Here is a 21,238-nt window from a genome sequence, read left to right as displayed (position 1 = left end):
TCCTGCAACTCTTGCCATACTGGCCAGGACTCCTCATCAGAGGATGATTGAGGGGGAGACACCTGAGGTGCCGGCCTCTTCTTGGCAGGCTGTTTACCCTTTCTGGTGCCTTGCCCCTCCTCGATGTCATTATTAGTCTGAACAAGGGATTTGTTAAGTAGAAATGTTACTCACAACTAGTACACCCATAGCAGTGCAGCAGGGCCTATGTGATTACTATCCACTATACTGCACTTTGAATTACTAGTATGATATTCCCTTGAATAGCAAGGGGTCCTACCCACTGCCTTTGGGGCGATTGCTTATTTAAGGCTCTTTTAATAGTTAAACCACACAATCACTGTATGTGGTTTTATAAGTTATAATTAATCAGGAGCATTGCTATGCTAATCAATTATTCAATTAATTAAATAATTAATGCATTTGCTCTAATTGATTCTTAATAGTTAATTGAAGATTTATAACTAATTAACAGATATCTTATTCAATTAATCTAATAATAATTATTCCTATGAATTAATAAGATAATGAATTAGTTAATTAAGTACTTAGTTATTATATTACTATTGTAGTATTTCTAATATATCTTACATATACCCTATTTTATTCTTTATTTTATTTATTTTTGTTTATTATATACTTTTTAAATTGTTTATATATCCTTACCAATTTAATTATTTATTATATTATCTGCCAACTTAACTACTTCTCCCTATCTCCACTCTCTCTTTCCCTCTCTCTCTCTCTCTCTTTTTTAAAATAAACTGGGACGCACTAACTAGTAGGCACCTCAGCCTTCTAGCTTCAGAGCTTGTGACCGCTAACAATTTGAAAAGGGTAAAATGGTGCCCGTATGGGAAGAGCTATATAAAGTTCCCTGTTGCCTGAAACGCTAACAGAAGACAATGTGGGGGTGTGTGCAAGCAAACAAAAGAGAAAATTAAAATGGCCGCTCCAACAAAATAAAACTACTGGTAAGGCAATCAAACCGCGACACACATTTATCCCCCTACTATTCTCTTCAGACCCCCCTATTAATATTAGTAACAAATATTAGTAATATCTATTCAATCAAGTCTTCTCTTCTTACATTGATCTCTTTCTATCTCTCCTCTTTTTCTTTTCTTTCTTTTTTTTAAAAAAAACAACCTTCGAGCTGCTGCACAGCGGCGTGAAACCGTGCTGCCGCTTTTCCCCTTCTAAAAAAGCACTCTAATTAAACGATAAACCGGGAAATAAGTAAAGAACAATTAAATAAATAAAGCACGGAAACAGGCAAAACAAATCAATGACAGAGCAACTCAACTCAGGGAGGGAGCCGATGCTGCCCTCCTGTCCTCGAAAAGCTTGCTTGCCCGATGATGCAGCTAGTAAAAGCAACACCACTCAGCGCATGGACTCCTTCTCGCACATTTGCCCGAAAAAGAAGAGGGTGGTGCGAGGGGATAAAGCCCCTTAAGTACCCTGGCTTTCCTCCCTCCCACTTGCAAGTCTTGAGAAACTGAGAGAGTCTTGCGCTATCCAGGGTGGAGGGCAAAGAGCTGGCCATGCTGCCCAAATTCCAGGGACTTGGCAGCAGCCACAGCAGTTGCTTGACATACTAAGTCACAACTAGATTAGGCCAATGGAATCAATGGAACTTACAGAGAAATTGACTTAGGAAACCCTCATTGGGCATACTGCAGTTGTAATGTACTACACTAATCAACAGAATTTCAGCCACTGATCGAGAATCTGAAGTGACATTTCTGCTCACATGTAGGCCTTGCATATAAACAAGAACTGAAATTTCCTAGGATTCTTGTTGATATGTAGAGTTTAAACATAATTAGAACCCTCTTGCTTTCTAACTCCTTAGTCACTGAATAAAGAAAACAGTGATGGCCTGTGACAGGGCTAAGCAACCTGATTTAAGCCTGCTGATGAAAAATGAGACCCTATTTTATGAAGCCTGATGAAGGCCCCAAAGTACCATAGGGAAAAAACCTGCAAAAGAGGTAGCATATATAGAATGTGATCTAGGCAATCACGTAATGGCTAACAGTCTTTGTGGTTTGGGAAAAGAAATATCTTTGGGATATTAAAGGCAGTTGCTGGTCATAACTGGATGATAGCCCAAATAAAATATTATAGCACACAACATGAATGTGAATCCAAGGAAATATAGGGTTAGTTTGGGTGCATTGTGTGAAGCAACCCTAATTTGTGGATGAGCAGGAATGGTTTTTCAATATACATTTATGGGTGGTAGAATATTTTTGCTTTTTATTATAATTATGTGATTATATTTATGATTTTAAAATAATGATTTTGATAACCAATATTCTGATAAAGGGGTTGACCACATTTCTAATTCAACATTGGAGCAACTTTGAATTCAATGGTGATAAAAATAGTTTATTCTGGACCTTAGTGAAGAAAATGATTGACAGACAGATGCGTTGGCACATAACAAATTCCAAACTCTTCCTCTGTCCCTGCTCTCAGACTCTGGAGATCCCACACATAAATACACCCAGGAGATGAGGCAGACCCCATCTTTGCTGTCCTTCCAGAAGCAGACAAAGACCTTTCCTTTTAGGCAGGCTTTTCATAGTGACTGGCTGCCCAAGAGGATTTTGTTAAGTGGAACTATTGTGTGTTTGTTGGTTTTGTTTTTAATGTGCTTTTGCTACAGTTTTTACCTAATTTTATTTTTACTACAGTTTTAATAATATTTTGTATAATTCTTTTTAAATATCGTAATTTATGATTTTGGATTTTAATTTTTTAAAAAATAATGTAGCCACCTTGGATCCTTTCTAAGAGAATGGCAACATAGAGATATTCTAAATAAATAAGTAAAAAAAGACCACAACTAAAGTGACACCTATCTAGACCAACCAAAAATGCTGCAGGGGCAAAAATACACAAGCTTTCAAGAACATTATCTCTGCATGTGGTGAACTTGTAAAGCCAAGTAGGATGGAGGGAAGGGAAGGGGTGGCAGGCCACATGTTGTCTTCATTCTGTTTTCAGATCTAATGTTAGAGGTCAGGGATGTTGGCAACTCTTTGCATTCAAGTCCCAAGTCCAAGTCTTTGGTATCAAGTCCCAAATCCAAGTCTGAGTCTTTGGTACCAAATCCCGAGCCCCGAGCCCCAAGTCTGAGTCCCTATTAAAAACAAGCTTTTTCCCAAGAAAAAGGGGCAGGGGTGGATAACTTATAAGTCACAAGATGAATCTGAGTCATTGGTGTGACTTAAGTCTGACTTGACATTGAGTCCTATGACTTGAGTCCCCATCCCTGACAGAGAGATGCTGCAAACAGAAAAATGGGTTTCATCAGGTAATATAGAAACACAATCAGGTGATGTGGTATTTTTTCCTTAGAGAGTGATCACATCTGTTGAATGGATTTCTCCTTGATATAATTTTATCCACCTTTTTTCAGGTGGGGGCTGATAATGTTTGCAAAGATTCTAATCTCCTTCCATAAAGTGTGAGCTATTTGTGCACTGGGAGCTGATGTGAATAATGTAAGAGACTTCAAATACATTCCGCTGATTAATCCTGTCAATTGTAGGTCTGGTCTCTAATTATATTTGAGCCACCTAGGATGTATCATCACTTTTTAACCAAAGCCAACTGGATTTCTTCAGGGGGGAAAAAAGCCAAATACAGAAAGTAACATAACATTATTTCTCAAAACACTTGAGGCTACTAGAAAGTGTATGAAAGTCTAGCTTTTAAATATAAAGAATAAAACTTAGGTTATGGATCTGATGTTAACTGGTTCATGATGAATAGCTGCAGTAATGGGAACTGAAAGAAAACCAGTTAATACACCAAACTATTGAAAAATTATTGGAAATTATTGAAATATAAATTGGTCTTTCATAACACATGAACGGAGGCTAAAACTAAAAATTTATTGCATGGAGTGATATTCTGTAAACATGGATCTGGAAACAAATCTATGCACCACAGGATGTTCAAATTATTAAACTAGCCAATAACATTTCCTTTTGCCTTCACATTTGAGACATGGCTGTTAATAGCTTTGTACAAAGATGGTTTCCTAACTTACAGCCATATCTAGCTGAAATTAAATTGTATATGTTTTTACTCAGGTGTTAGCCCAGGTATATTCGGAAGTACTTATGGAGCAATTTTATACATTTATTCAGTTCAGTCAGTATTATACCTGAGTAACAGGATATAGAACTGTGACTTTCATCTCTTCTAAAAGTGAGTCTAGTATTGTAACCTATTCCAACCAGGAAATAAAATCCCATTGTACTTAGACAGCAATATCCTGTTGATCATTTGGCTGGTGTAGTGCCCTACCAGTAGCAGTGCTGCACAATATCTGCCTGACAGAAATCATGGGGCACTCTATTCATGGCATTGATAATTCTGATTACTATAGGAGGTACTGGATACTTTCTTGCACAAGCAGCCAATGTGCAAACAGAAGGATCCAAAATGATTCTTCTTTGCAGGATTTATTTTTGAATAGATTTGTATAGGATTGTATGGCCAACACTGTAAGCATGGTAATAAATAGAAAATCCAGCTGAAATAAATAGCAAGCTGAACTGCCGTGATTGCCAAGAAGCAACTGGAGAATTAAAAAACATTATTTTAAAACAACAGAATTAAAAACCATTATTTCTCCATACACTAAAACAGTTTTCAGCATTTACTGTAAAGGATTATCACCTGTTTTTTTTAAAATCATCACAAACAAATTTTATGTGTACAACAGAATGCCAAGTTTTTTTTTGAGGATTAGCTATTAACAGGTCTAGATCAGTGGTTCTTAACGTGGGCAATAATGCCCCCCAGGGGGCGATTTCATTTTTCAGGGGGGCGGTAGAACGAAAAGGGGCGGTGAGGGGGCGAAAGAACAGAAGGGGGCGGTAGGGGGGCGCTGGAGTGAGCCAAACCTGTGAAGGTGACTGCAGCCACAGTGCTGGCAGTAGATCCGGTGCTGCTGCTGCCGCCAGATGATCCAGCTCTTTCTACCTGCCACGTCTCGCCTTTCTCCTTTAGGGGAGCACTGAGTGTGGATCGGGTGGAAGGAAAGGGTCTCTTGGGTCCTCATCCTCGCCCCGTGAAGCTCTGCCTCGCACCCAGGTGGGGAGGGAGACTAGGTAGGTAGGTAGGTAGGTAGGTAGGTAGGTAGGTAGGTAGGTAGGTAGGTAGGTAGGTAGGTAGGTAGGTAGGTAGGTAGGTAGGTAGGTAAGAAAGATATCACCTCAGGGAGGGGGGCGATGATAACTTCCTCAATGGCTCAAGGGGGCGTTTCTTTCAAAAAGGTTAAGAACCACTGGTCTAGATCATGATTATAAAATGTTAGCTTAAACAATTCCAATACATAAGGGGGAGGGGAATCATGTGTTGTGTGCCAACAAGTAATTTTCCAAAGAAACATAGAAACATGTTCTTCAAACCAAAGGTAGAACTACTTCAGCCAGCTACTTCTGGCATTTTAAATGATTTTATTACAATAAAGCAGTACAGGCAGCTGTATGCTCAACCTCTCACAAGTGTGCTTCACTATCAATTTGTTTTAAAATCAAAACGACTGAAATGCAGTAGTTGTTTTGAGTCTGAATTTTGTCTGAATTTCCTAGATTTCAAAGAGTTCCATCGCACAAAAACAGGAAAGTATTCTCATATGAGAAATGAATTGTACTTGATTCACAGGAATATTCTTCCTCTTGTGGCATGACTATTATATATAATAACCCTTCTTTCACAGTTCTATACATGTCTACTCAGAAGTAAATCTCACTGAGGACAGTTGTTGCTATGTGAAGGGTAGATAAAAAGATTATATGACATTACTTCCAACAAGCTAGTGTGTTTTAGCAAAATCAACAAAAGGATCTACACTGTATTAAAGATGAGAGCCAGTAAAAGTGTCAGACCAATGCTCAGGAGACCTGGATTTAAAACACCACTCAGTCATGGAGACTCACAGGATGGTTGCAAATAATAAACCATACCTTGAATATCTCCTTCAGCATACTGTACCTAAGAAACTCTCTTACAATTGCCACAAATCAGAAGAAACTTGACAGCACAAAACACACACATACATACTAAAGGTTAATGATTTTGTACGTGTTATAAAAGCTCTACCTATCAATCTATTTTTATCCTGCTTTCCCTCCTTTGAGGATCCACGGTGTCCTCACAAAATGAACTTTAAAAATGGCATAGTTCAACATAATAAATTACAGTAGTAAACACATTACGTGACTTGTCACATTAAATTACTGAATTCACACAATTTAAAACTCCTAATGTGCATGTTTATTTGAACATTTTACCTCAGTTACTAAATATTTTTCCTTTGACTAAAATGTATCTGCATACAGTATATCACAAAAGTGAGTACATCCCCTTTATTTTAGTATATCTTTTCATGTGACAACACTGAAGAAATGACACTTGGCTACAATGTAAAGCAGTGAGTATACAGTTTGTAGAACAGTGTAAATGTGCTGTCCCCTCAAAATAACACAATAAGCAGCCATTAATGTCTAAACTGCTGGCAACAAAAGTGAGTATCCCCCTAAGTGACAATGTCCCGTCAAGTGAGCCTTAGAAAGCATGGCTAACAACAAGGCCAGTGGAGGTGATGGCATTCCAGTTGAACTATTTAAAATCTTAAACGATGACGCTATTAAAGTGCTATACTCAATATGCTAGCAAGTTTGGAAAACTCAGCAGTGGCCAGAAAATTGGAAAAGATCAATCTACATTCCAATCCCAAAGAAGGGCAGTGCCAAAGAATGCTCCAACTACCGTACAATTGCACTCATTTCACACGCTAGCAAGGTTATGCTCAAAATCCTCCAAGGTAGGCTTCAGCAGTATGTGGACCGAGAACTATCTATATGTGGGACAGGAAGCAACAGTTAGAACTGGATATCGAACAACTAATTGGTTCAAAATTGGGAAAAGAGTACAACAAGGCTGTATATTATCTCCCTGCTTATTTAACTTATATGCAGAATACATCATGCGAAAGGCAGGACTGGATGAATCCCAAGCCAGAATTAAGATTGCCGGAACAAATATCAGTAACCTCAGTTATGCAGACAATATCACTCTGATGGCAGAAAATGAGGAGGAATTAAAGAATCTCATCATAAGGGTGAAAGAGGAGAGCACAAAAAGTGTTCTGAAGCTCAACATCAAAAAAACTAAGATCATGGCCACTGGTCCCATCATCTCCTGGCAAATATAAGGGGAAGATATGGAGGGAGTGACAGATTTTACATTCTTGGGCTCCATGATCACTGCAGATGGTGACAGCAGCCACGAACTTAAAAGACGCCTGCTTCTTGGGAGGAAAGCCATGACAAATCTACACAGCATCTTAAAAAGCAGAGACATCACCATGTCGACAAAGGTCTCCATAGTCAAAGCTATGGTTTTTCCGGTAGTGAAGTATGGAAGTGAGAGCTGGACCATAAAGAAAGCGGATTGCTGAAGAATTCATGCTTTTGAATTGTAGTGCTGGAGGAGACTCTTGAGAGTTCCCTGGACTCCAAGGAGAACAAACCTATCCATTCTAAAGGAAATCAACCCTGAGTATTCATTGGAAGGACAGATCCTGAAGCTGAGGCTCCAGTACTCTGGCCATCTCACGAGAAGAGATGACTCTCTGGAAAAGACCCTGATGTTGGGAAAGTGTAAAGGCAAAAAGAGAAGGGGACATCAGAGGACAAGATGGATCGACAGTTTCATCTAAGCTGCCAACATGAATTTGATTAACTTCGGGAGGCAGTGGAAGATAGGAGGGGCTGGGGTCATGAAGTCGGACACGACTGAACAACTAAACAACAACAAAGTGCATTAAGTATTGCAGAAAAGAATTTATTATATGCAACTCATTATTTGCAACTCTCTCCTATTAAGATCTGCTTCTGTTCTTCTACGTTGTAAGCCTGAACTGCTTTTTTGTGTGTCTTATCTCTGTGGAAAAACTGTCCAATATAGCAAAAATTACTTCCAGAGTATATAAAACAGTCTCTGATTTATTCAGGCTGGGAAAAGATTTTAATAGGCTCTCTTGAGTACATTGTATGTAGCATCAGCTCCTAAATCTGTTCCACAATTAATATTATAGTCAGAAATTGTTAGTTTTCTATCTAGATTCTCAAGTAATCTAAATCCAGTGTGATTCCTACTTAAGGGAGAACAATTAAAAGGAATGTGACCTGATATCTCAACTACATCAAGTCTCATTACTTTCAATAGGGCCAGCCTAGGTAATCTGACAATGGATTTAGTCTATATGGAGTCTTTGACTAAATCAGCTTCCTGTCTTTGTGATTATTTCTTGCAATACTGTTGTGTGGTGAACTGTTATAATTTGCATATGTAAAGGCCTAATCACACCTACCAGAAGAACCCTAGTTACATCTATTCTTTCCATTCCTCTGTTGTATTGATACATTTCTTTTCAAGGTCGTGTGGTATATACTGTAAACTGGTGGGAAAGTTCCCATTGGTTTTAAGGGTACTGATTCATTTCTTTCTGTTTAAAATGGAATTGTTGGCTGCATCCATTCTATGTCCCCAGGGAGGCAGCCTCCAACATTGCCTTTCACATTCTCTCTCCAGCTGCACACACGTACATGCACTCTGCAAGCACCCTCTGATTAGGTTCCCACCTGCTCCTGTGAGAGTGAGATACTGAGTGGAATTTGGCAGGGTGAAGGGGGCCATTATTCCATTAAGCAAGTTGCTGTTGCCACCATTAGGAGACAGGCAGGCAGGCAGGCAAGCCATGCCCCAGTCAGTCAGGCTCCCCCCTTATCTCTTCCAAGAAGGGAAGAGGCAGGCATTATGGGCAGGGTCTGATGAGAGACAATTTTTATAAGAGGGCACTCCAAAGCTCTTTTCCCACAAAAATCCCTCATATGCTGTACTGGTAGGCTATGCATTGATACAACATTGGTACAGTTTACAACCTCCCACTTCGTGAGGGGAAAAGTAAACAAGAAATAAACTGCTTACTGGGAAACAGAGTTGATCTTGGCTGTGAGTCATGTGCTTGCAAATTTATAGATTGAAAAAACCCATAGCCATATTGATACAACTGATGTTCTTTTATCAGTTGTAACCAGGCCCTAAGACAGCTACAAAACATTTCTTTAGTGACTGTATAATAAAAAAGACAGATTAACACAATGCAGATTCAAAACTGACTAAGCCAAACAGTAACTTTCTTGTATTCTTCTGAACTGGCATAGATATTTAATATCTGTTTGTTTATTGTTTGTTTGTTTTAGCTCTTCCTATGAAAACAAACTGAATCATTGCTGTAGAGTCTTTTCAAATTGGTCTAACTACTTTTTTCTAGACTTATATTTGTACTGCTTTTGCCATTACTTGCAAAGTGAAATTGTCCTTTTCAAGATGTCTTTCACAGCTACTTCTAATATTTTTCCATGTAGAGGTGCTTCTTGCTAGCATCTTTCAAGTTTTCCCCATTCCTTGATCTGAGTAGAGTTCAACTCCAATTGCCCTTCTGTTCCCATGGGTTTGTGAAGGGTTGTGCCCCCTATAAGCTGCAATCTCTTGGATAGTTCTTTGCCTAGAATTCTAACATCTAGTATGTCTCTAAAGTATTCCTTTATCTTATTTCACCAACCAACTAACAGAGTTTAGGCAGCTCATACAACCATCTTGCAAATGATTTAACAGTATCATTGCTTTGTGTTTTCTGATCTTAAAAAGGCCCACTCATTAAACCACTTTAGATTTTGAAGTGAAGAATGCCAAACTTTCTACAAGCGTGCATTCTAACCTGTCACTGGAACTGAGGAAATTCCCTATCTCTCCCCCCACCCCTGCAACCTTTCCCGGCTGTGGGAAAAAAAATTATTATGTGAACTTTAGAGGAGCATATAGAAATAGTGAGACATCAGATGGATCACCAAATGCTTACAACAAAGAAAGACATCTTCTCAGGGAGATGCCACGATCACTTATAAGAACATAGATTCTGACTACCTGACATGACTTCTACTTATCAAATATTTTAAGACTGGTTGTTGTGGGTTTTTCAGGCTCTTTGGCCATGTTCTGAAGGTTGTTCTTCCTAATGTTTCGCCAGTTTCTGTGGCCGGCATCTTCAAAGGACTGCACTCTGTGCTCTGGTGTAGTTTGCTTGGGAGTTGAATATTTATGGCTGTGAGATAGGCTTTTGTCCTTTTTCTGTAGATGGGTGATTAGTGTGTCTTCTTGTGGGTGTATTATTGTGATAAGGAGGAGACATTATTTGTCACTGTCATTTTAAGACTGTTGGCACATCCTTTAATACATGTGTGTGTTCTGTCCTCAGAGTATTTGCCTTCAAATTGCTATATCACCTACCTAATTTACCAGTCCTTTCTCACTTATCAAACCAGAATTCAAGAGTCCAGGGGAGTTCCTGTCACAGTTGGCCAAATAGATTTGTTACATTTGTAAAACTGGAAGTGGGGGTAGGGAGGCAGAACTGTCTGCTTCAGCTACATGTTAGCCCTATTCAAGCATTACTTTTACAGATACACTCACCACACTGGGCAAACCCTCCTCCATGATTGTATCCATCAACTCTTTATGGTCTCGCTCAGATTCAGTGGAATTTATTATGACAAAGGGTGGAGAAACAACATCTGTGGGAGCTCATGTCACTTTTGCAAGCTATTCCAGGCCAAAGTTAGTTTCACTGGAGCCCATGAGCCTCTTATATTCTTCAGTGGTAACCTGCCTAGAAGTCCAAATATGGGGACTCAAAGGATCACCTCTGCATTGGTGTGGAGCCTCTTTGGCCCAGCTCAGACTTATGGTGGTGGTCTCTATGTCAAGGCATGTTGAACCTGATCCAGCAGGGAACCTCTAATGCCCTTGGGGATGCAAAAATCCTCTGTTCGAGGACCCTTGCAGAACACATACTCTCACTCTCCTTCTGGCTCCAGGACTTCCTCCAGAACCTCTTGCTGCACATCACCCCAGGCTCCCTCATCCTCCTCAAGATCTGATGAGTCACCCTTCACCACCTGTATGCTTCCCTCATCCTGCCTTTTACCAGTTTTGTCTCCTTTAAAGCCTCTTTTATAACCACCAGCTGCAAGGTAGCTCTTCTCACTCTTTTGCAGTGAGAAGAGTGGCAGTGGTCTTCTCCCCCACCCAGGGCAGATGTTTCTGTCCCTTGCCCATCTCGGTTCCAGTAGCCACTGGTCCTAAGAGTCTTGTCTGGGATTTACATCTGACAGCCCAACAGGGGCTCTAGCAATAACTCTATCAAAACAGACTTGGAAGCAAAGATGGGCAGAGGGGAGTACAGTCCAAGTGTCAATATTGCTGCTAGATAAACTTATTTGTTTAAATTGGTTAACTCACAAGAAGGCTGATAGCACTGGGACAGTAGGTCTTGAAACAACAGAAGGTGTCATATGGCCATCTCTGTACTGTGGTCAGTATATATGACCTTACTGTCCCCCATAATTTAATGGCCCTTGTCTATCATTATCACTTACCGGCTATCATAAGGCATGGTTATACACACATGAAAATGAATTCAGGTATGGTGACAACTCTGCTATTTAAGCCAAAGAGGTCTGTGATAAATGCCACATGTTCTCTATTCATCATGGCCACAGTATAATTGATTTGACAACAATTTATATCCTATGTGAACAATTCAATTGTAGAATAGGATTTCATCCTTTGCCGGTAATAGTTTATGATGATCCACTTCCACGCTACATAGCATATTGGGCAGCATCTATAGTAGTTACTCAGCATTAATATACAGTTCTAGAAGTGATGCTTCTTTAGCAGCCGTTGAATTCAATACAGATTTTTAAGGGTGGGGGGGAAATAGCGGAAGAAACTAGTTTCAAATACATTGAAGTAGTTTTCGATTTGATACATCGAAGACTTCAATCAAAATTACATAGGTGCTTCACAGTTTGGGGAAGGGATGTGCCATAACTCAATCTTTTGCCTTTTGGCTTCAAACTAGGCTAAAGAAACCTGCCACATCATGATTGAAGATAGCATTAGAGGCTTCAAACGTCATTAAATTTATTAATATTGCTTAGAAAGCAGGTAGGCCAAATTGCTCAGCTCTAGGGCCTTCTTAATATACATTTTCACAAGTGTAGGTTTCACAGGCTTGGAGTTCTGGCTTTTCTGTGATTATGTGCAAAAAGGAGTGTAGTGCAGGAATTCACAACTTGTGGTCCTCTACGTGCTGTTTCTAGACTTTGACACCCAACATCCTTTGCTGTTTGCTGTGATGGAAAAGAATGGTGGGAGCAGAAGTTCATCAGCACTTGAAGGGCCATGAGTTTCCCAGCTCTAGATTCAATGATACTTTAAAGACTGTTTTATTTGACTTATGCATTCACAGACTGCAGCCAACTACATAGATCCAGACCATATTCCCCAAGTTGATAGATGTTCATGCTTGAGTAGAAATGCAAACGGCAGAAACATAGGTGATTCCGTCCATAGTAGTTGTTTAACAGGCATTGGGAGGTGACAGGGACAATCTAGCTCAGAGAATTAGGTGCACACCTAGTGCTGAAAAGTCTTTCTACAACCATTGTACAATGATTTTGATGATTTATGGACTAAGTTAACCAGGGATGTATTACTGACACCCATAAGCACAGGTTCATTGGCATAAATATCAACAGTCATTTGCTTCTGGATAGGAAATCAGGGAACAATTTCTGGTCATATAGTAGTTGCATGTGTAGTTCCAAACACATATGTAAATGGAGCAATTTGGATTGTTTAATTATGAGCGCTGGAACTGGAAGTTGCATGAGAAGCAGGAGGAAGTACTTACTTCTGAGCATCTTCATTGCAACACTTGTTCTCCCCATCAATCCTGGCTGTACTGAATATTCCAAACAAAAGATTGTACAGTAGCATTATTTTTTTGTATATCTGTTCGTCATGGAAACTGAGCAAAAGTAGAAACTTGTGGATATTGCTGGAAGAACTAATGAGGCTGTGTGACACTAGTAAAAGCAGCACGCATGTGGGTTCCCAGAGTCATGGAATTGTGTTCATGTTGTTTAATATGTCTCTAGACAACATTTATAGTTTTGGATTAAATCCTAAAAAGTTGCATGTGGTGTTTGGATAGTAATTTAATCACTTGTAACTATTGTTGTAATTATACCGAGCTGAGTTGAACATTTCCCCAGGGTAAATGGTAATACAAGGCTTTGTGCATACAATATGTTCTCCAGGGAGCCCCAAGTTCAGACTCAAAACTGATAAAATGTGGGAGTCTATGTGCACACAATATGTTGTGTGCAAGATGTTGTTTTAAAGGACACATGCTGAAGAACATTATAGTAGTAGCGTAACATTAAAAGCAAAACTGCAGGTACAGCTCCCATGGGAAGAAACAAACCCACATGCCTCTAGCATGTCTGAATTTAAAACAACCACAATGTTTGGCAAATGAGAAGTTTCTGCTCCAGTTTGGAGGACTACTCCCACTGCTAAATATGCAATGGGTTAACAAGGCTTGAGATTCCAAAGTTCCTGAGATATAAAGAAACCTGGTATTAATAAGGTACAGTTCCTTTTATTGGAGTAAACACACTTTTAATTCCTCCCCACTGCATACAGAAGGTTCCTGCATACATCAACAACCTACTGTGTTGCTACGGATGTGAATCCTGCTGCCTTGCACTCGTAAAGAGACCAAGGAGGAGAAATGGTGCTTTTCTCTTTGCAGTGAAATTTCTTTGCTTCAGATTCCCACCCTCCAGAGATTTCTTGAGGGATTTCTTTGGTTTCACAGCATTTTTCTAGCACTGGATTCTCTAGAAAGGGTGATAAGCTGTGCTGAAGTTAGCAATTTCCAACACAGTAAAACAGGCAAATACCTACCTACCTATATCCCTACTTACCCACTTACCTAAATAAACACATACATGGGCAAATGAAAGTATGGCTCAGATTTTCAACACAGGATACAAAAAATTACTGAGAATGAGAAATGTTCTGTGACTCCTTATCAGATCCTCATTACCAATGAGGGTTTCTTAAGTGATTGCCCCCCTACCCCAGAATAATGATGCAAGATAAGTATTATGGAATAAACATGGGCAACACTTTATTGAATAATCTATCTTGCTCTCAATGTGAAAGGGGGTCCTGCCATAGTGAGGAATCAGGTTCTGCAGAGGGGTCTCAACCGATCCCGAATCAAAATAATGGGTGAGTCCCAAGCCCCAAGTTCTCATGGTCGTGAAGACAGTGAGAACCCAGCCGGCCCAAATTTGACCAGCCCTGGACATTGAGCCACCTTCTCCTTGTTCACTGTTGGTCTGGGTGTGGCCCCAGCCCATCTTCCCCCCCAAGCATTGTAATTGCACGATCCACAGCACTGGGAGGTCAGAGGAGCTATACATTACCTGTGATTGCGAGGGGACTTCTATCCGCAATACCTGCCACTAGGAACGCTAAGTCCCATGCCCGCCAACCAACCTCCAAGGCTTCATAGGCAGGCCTCCCTGGATTTCCTTAATATATAAATCCAAATCTCTGTCTGAGAGGTCTACTCCATTGTGCTACAGAACTCCAGTTGAGCCTTGCTTATTTTCTGGTAATGATTCACTGATCCAAGGCCATTGCACATTGCCCGATGCACTTCACTGTTAACATCCCCCCACGCAGTGTTAACCCACTGGCCATGCCTCTCCCTGTGGATTCTGATGACCATTAACCAATTCAAGGCCATGGAGCACTGCCCAATACACTTCACGGTCACTTCCATGCAGTGTTAACACATTGGGCATTCCAAAAGAGCTCAGGCCAAACCACGTGGATCTTCTGGTGACCAGTCCCCGATCCATGGCCATTACATCCAGCTCTGCATACTTCTCTATTAACACTCCTCCACACAGTGTTAACTTGATGAACTCAGCATTCTATTCTCCACTCAAGCCTCAAGATGGTTTTGGAGCATATAATGCCCATAACTTTACAAAAATTGTGAGGGAAGCAGCTAGTCGCTCAAATTTTCCTACAGCTAAGGGTAACTCAGCTCACACGCCATTGTGTGGAAGCTTTTAATATGAATTTACATATGCTAATGTCCCATTTTGCAGGCCTTACCCTGACTCCAACCTACAAAGCATACACACCGCCCCGTCAATTAAGGCATAACTTGGTGTGTGTGTTTAGTCGTTAAGTCGTGTCTGACTCTTCGTGACCCCATGGACCAGAGCACGCCAGGCCCTCCTGTCTTCTACTGCCTCCTGGAGTTGTGTCAGGTTCATGTTGGTTGCTTCGCAGACACTGTCCAGCCATCTCATCCTCGGTTGTCCCCTTCTCCTCTTGCCGTCACACCTTCTTAATATCAGGGTTTTTTCCAATGACTCTTTTCTTCTCATGAGATGGCCAAAGTACTGGAGCCTCAGCTTCAGGATCTGTCCTTCCAGTGAGCACTCAGGGTTGATTTCCTTTAGAACTGATAGGTTTGTTCTCCTTGCAGTCCTGGAGTAGGAAATGGCAAGCCACTCCAGTATCTTTGCCAAGAACGCCCCATGATCAGAAACAAAAGGCATAACTTACCGTGCATAATTCTGGATTAATGATGTCATTTACTGACTCACTCTCTGAGCAGTACAAATTATGTATGAACCTAAAATCCTTGATTCTTTGGAAACAATGCCCTGTAATAAGACCCGAAGGTTCTCCACAGAGCATGTGTAAAATGTCCCAACGCCCTACAATCCTTACCACCTGTCCAATCTCGTCCGAGACAATGGCTTCCATCCCTGTAACAAATTTCAGATTTTGGACCAGGAATGTCTTGCGTTCCCCTACAGCCGGTATCTTGAAATCCTTCCTAAAACCTTCAGAGGATGAACTGCATCTGACTGCCTAGGGTAGACCTGTAACCATGCCTCTCATACCATATCTCAATTGGGCTGGGGCCATTTATTTAAGTGATCCATTTTGCCATTTGCCTTTATTACATCCCTGGACTTTGCTGATGCTCCTCTATGCCCAAGCGGTAAGATGCAATGAGCTAGGGTGCTGACCGCTGAATATCAATCATCATAACTTAACCGTCATACTTACATGACCAGTTGCCCTTCACATTATAATCCCCGCGAAGTGGGCATGGGTGAACCAATTGCCTCATGCCCACCAGGGACTTTAGTCTGAACAGCTCTGTGCCTTAAATGCCCATTGCCACACCTGCAACCTAAATTTTGGCCTGTGTCTGTTGCCCCCAGACTATGGAACACCATCCCAACTGAGATTCGTCTGGCACCGACGTTGATGACGTTTTTGGCACCAGGTCAAAACCTTCCTGTTCCAGAAGGCTTTTAATTAAAAGAACATCAATTGTGGGTCCTGATGGCAATTTTTAGAGTATATATTTTAATTGTATTTTATTTGTTTTATCTTTTTTACTGTATTTAAATTGTTGTAAGCTGCCCAGAGACCTTTAGGTAGTGTGGTATATAAGTTAAATAAGTAAATAAGTAAATAAGTAAATAAGTTAATAAGTTAATAATAATAATAATAATAATAATAATAATAATAATAATAATAATAATAATAATAATAATAATAATAATAATAATAATAATAATAATAATAATAATAATAATAATAATAATAATAATAATAATAATAATAATAATAATAATATACATTAATCCGGGGCCTGGCCAAGGCTCATCCCAGCGTACGTTCAGGTCCTCCTCTTTTCAAGTTCCTTTTATGGTTTATGTCCAACTTAAAAAGCTGAACAAGGTTACGTGACCCCTATCCATATTTTCATTGGTATCTAGAAAGAGGTGATTGCCAATCAGCATGTCGTGATCTCCAAAAGGCAGAACCTTTAGAGGGACAAAGTCACATCCAGTGTTGGGCACCAGAGGGTAAGCCCAAACCCCCGCATTGTGTGCCAAACTGCCTGGTGCTAGAAAATTAATTTATGCATAGGGAGCCATCAGGCTTTCTACTGGCATGCTCGAAGTAGGCAGGGATTGGATGGGCCTTAAACATTTGTAGAACATGTGCTGTGTAGTGGTGTACTACTCTGACCACTGCCCGGCCAGAGCTCGGTGGCCAATGTCAGGAGGGTGTTCGGTGCAACCGCTAGCTCACCTGCAGACAGAGTGTTGCTGAACTATGCTCAGCCTGGCCAACTGGTGACCTGCTGCCGTTTCTGGGACTCACTTCTACTGACTTCTTGTTGCTGCAGCTAACTCTGCAACCTCTGATGTCAGCCTCCTTTGTTCCTCTTCTTCACCCTGGCACTGCAGCATCACAAACTGATCCCCTAATGCAGCTTCCTCGCTTTTGTCCTGCTGGCCTCTAATTGCAGCTGATGACTGATCAACTTCCGGCGTCGGCATCCCACGCTCCTCATCCTCATTCTGGTGCTAAAGAGTTACTGTTGAGGCATCTGCTCCCCTTCTGGATGGGCCCAAGGCCTGCCAGTTATCCTCTAAAGCAGCAAAGCGAGACACTAAATGCACAGACATGGCCTTTAGCTTAGCCCTCCTATGACTCTCTGCATCTCCCACTGATCGGCGTGGCTGTGGCTTGCTGTGCTGTGCCACCCTTTGTGCTGCTCTTTCAGCCTCTAAGGCTGAAATCTTGTCATGTAGTTGTTGCCAGGTAAGCTATGCCTCCTCATCCGAAGACGATGGAGGACGCTAAACCTGGAGAGCTGCATGGTTCTTGCTACCTAGACCCTTCCTAGAAGCCACACCAACAAATTAACTTTAAAGTTTAAAGCAGTTTAATTCTTTAATAAGGCACATCAGAACTAACATTCACCACAAGGTGCTAGTATACTATGTCACCTTCTTCTTCTTCTTCTTCTTCTTCTTCTTCTTCTTCTTCTTCTTCTTCTTCTTCTTCTTCTTCTTCTTCTTCTTCTTCTTCTTCTTCTTCTAAACTAGCTCTTAAACAAGGTATATCCTGTGCGGCCTATTCTGCTGTGCATAATAAAGAATTAATATAAGGCCCATTGAAGCCACTCCCTTACACCGTCCCTGGCTCAACTATTTTGGCCTCTTTATATTATTATAATTTCTTTCTTTCTTTTTAATTCTAATTTATTTATATTATTGTAATAAAAGCAATTAAATATATTTCTTATTTATTATATTATATTATATTATATTATATTATATTATTTATTTAATTTTATATTACTCATTATTTATTTTCATTAAAATTATGGGATCTCCCCAATTAATTTCAACCTTCTTCCAAGCAAGAGCAGCCCCTTGCCAATTAGGAAAATAATAATCTGTAACAGGCATGCTGATTGAACCTTGAATAGTGGGAATGCCAGCAGGAAATTCCAGCAGCATTGGGGAAGCAGAGGACGGGCTGTACTGGATAGTGGCCAAATACCCTGGGCAGCATTGTTAGGCAGATTGGAGCAGCAGATAGCCTGTGGTGGGTGCAAACTGTGCATGCAGCATAAGGCACAGCACAGCTGAGTGAGTGAGCACAATCTTTGAGTAGCAGCTGAAAGAATGAAATTGGGAAATGAAGAGAGCAACAGTCTGAAACATGACATACTGTATATAGTACTGTGAGCAGAGTGTGCCATTCTATCTTACCTAAAGGGGAGTTCAGGGAAACTCAGGAATGTTTGATCTTCAGGAAAATAATTCCTGGCATGAGCAGCATGGATTGACAATGTCCTCTGCTTGAGAGAACACTCTCTCACTGGGCACACCAGTTGATGGGCAAGACAGCAGCCCCACTGCCACCTTGGTCAGTCTTCCCAAAACAAAATCCTTCTCAGCCCAGTAAGACAAGAGACTGATTTCCTTTGACTTCCAGGGCTCCTGCATGTGTGCCTCTATATCTTCCTTTACTGTGTCTTTCCTCTGGAGTGGTGTCTGCAGAGGAGAGGACTCTGTTATGCCCATCAAGATATTGTCCCAGAAAGCTTGCCCTGTTGCTGCAGTGGTGAAGGACTTCAGCTCTAGAATACAACTACTAATGTGGCTCTTTAGGATGCTATGAATGTTTCTAGTTTCTTCCTGCTCTGTGTGACCCCTCAGTACTAGCCAGACCTTTTTCACTAGCTGCTGCTGCATATGATGGAGAGTAGACTGGTGTTGCTCCTCCCCTCTTGCTGCTGCTTAATATCCATTTTCTGCTGTTTAATTCAGTGGTCCAAGAGGGATGTTAAAATATACTTGTTCTTCCACAAGGAGCAGGTGCTTTAGCTTTCATAGTAAACCCACCTCCCCATCTACCTAGACTGTCCCCTCATTATGCTGTCTCTCATGCCTACCAAGCCCTGGAACATTGGGATCACCTGTCTTCCCACCAAGGACATATGTTGCACTCCGAAATCTATGAAGGACATAGATCACGTGACCCATAATGTTCCAATTTTCTCTGCCCAGAAGGGCAATCATAACAATGAAAATCCCCAGTGCCTTATTATGGCGTGCCCTATGCCTGTCCAGCACTCTTTTGAGCAAGTAGAAAGTGGACTTCCATTGAGTTACCACATCCTGGATTAGGTATTGCAGTGGCAATCCCAATTTTTCTCGCCTCTACCACAACAGCTCAGTGGGGAGGGGTTTACACAGGCAGAAGGGTTAACATATGCCACAACAATTGAAATAATTCAGTTTTATAAGCAACTTAAAATAAATGACCCTCTGGCAGAAGAGTATTTCACCTCCCTTTCCAACCAAAAAAACACAATTCATAGAAAAAAACCCTATGTTTCATTCAAACCATTTTTAAAAGCAAAACCAAATTCAACAGTGGCTTTTTTGTCAGTAGTATCAAGCTCTGAAAGTCATACACAAGTACCTTGCTTAGACCTAACAGTAACTGGAGAAGGGGACAGTTCTTTCTTGGCCCCCACTTCTTGATCAGTAACTAAGGTAATCAAAAAAGGACCCAGTCTGTGTTATTCAGACTCAGGAACTAACTTCTGTTGTCACTGTCCTCATGCAGTGACAGAGATATTAGAAGAGGGAAGGTCCTTGCTTGTTTCCCTTCATGGAGAGCCTGGACATGAGTGGGAACACCTTCTTTTTGGACTTCTCCATCACTACATGAAAAAACTGATGGTTGCATGGGCAGAGCACAACACGCTGCTCTAATCCTGCTGAAAAAAAAATTGATTCAGTAACACCTGAAGAGGCCTTCTAAGTGAGAACCATGCCTTGGTAGGAACTCTGTCAAAATGTTTATTCATGTTTTCCCTCCATGAAGTAAGTTCATTTGTGAAAAGTTACTTACCCCATACTATCATCCAGCCGAATGCCACCAGCCTTCTACATTTTGACCTGATGATGATTCTTCATTCTTCCCATGCAAATGAAGAGATCGTTAAAGGTCTTTCTTTCTTTCTTTCTTTCTTTCTTTCTTTCTTTCTTTCTTTCTTTCTTTCTTTCTTTCTTTCTTTCTTTCTTTCTTTCTTTCTTCCTTCCTTCCTTCCTTCCTTCCTTCCTTCCTTCCTTCCTTCCTTCCTTCCTTCCTTCCTTTCTGTCCGTCTGTCTGTCTATCTGTCTTTCTGACTTTCTGTCCGTCTTTCTGTCTGTCAACCTCTGAGCATGCAGCTGATTTGAACGTCTAGCGAATGTCACAGTGAAAAAATCCTAAATTCTATTACTGCTCTTTCTCAGATTTAAATTATCCACCTCTCCCAAAGCTCTACCACCTGCTCCTTTTAGAGCATCTTCAAAGTGGCAAATTGGGAAAGGACAGAAAATGAAAGAGTTAAACATGGTTGTTTTTCTGTTTTTTGTTTTTTGATCTTGCTACATTTTCTGTCTCTAAAACAACTGCACAGGTCATTTAGGAAGGCACACAAGAAGATCCTAGTTATGGAAATTCCCACTTCATTTTGAATCACTAATTAATCTCACTGCAGCTTTTTGATGGGGAGGGGGAATGGGAGAATGGGAATGGCCCTAGAAACTGTGAATCTTCATTTCCTTCTGAGTGCTGATAGGTGCTGATGTACTAGTGCTGTTCTGTGCTCCTTCTTGGATTATTCATGTAAAAGAGCCCTTCTAAGGAAATCACAATACTGTTTAGCTTGTCATATTTATCTGCAAAGCAACATCAGTGAGTACAAGAGAAAGAACTTATGAACTGAGGGCAGGTATGAGCAAGGTCCACAAACAAAACATTTTCTTTTCTTTTCTCTTTCCCAAAATGTGTTTGGAAAAAATGGCAAGAACAA

This window comes from Pogona vitticeps, chromosome 3, assembly GCF_051106095.1.
Source record: "Pogona vitticeps strain Pit_001003342236 chromosome 3, PviZW2.1, whole genome shotgun sequence".
NCBI classification, from domain to species: domain Eukaryota; kingdom Metazoa; phylum Chordata; class Lepidosauria; order Squamata; family Agamidae; genus Pogona; species Pogona vitticeps.
This window is presented reverse-complemented; position numbering follows the sequence as displayed.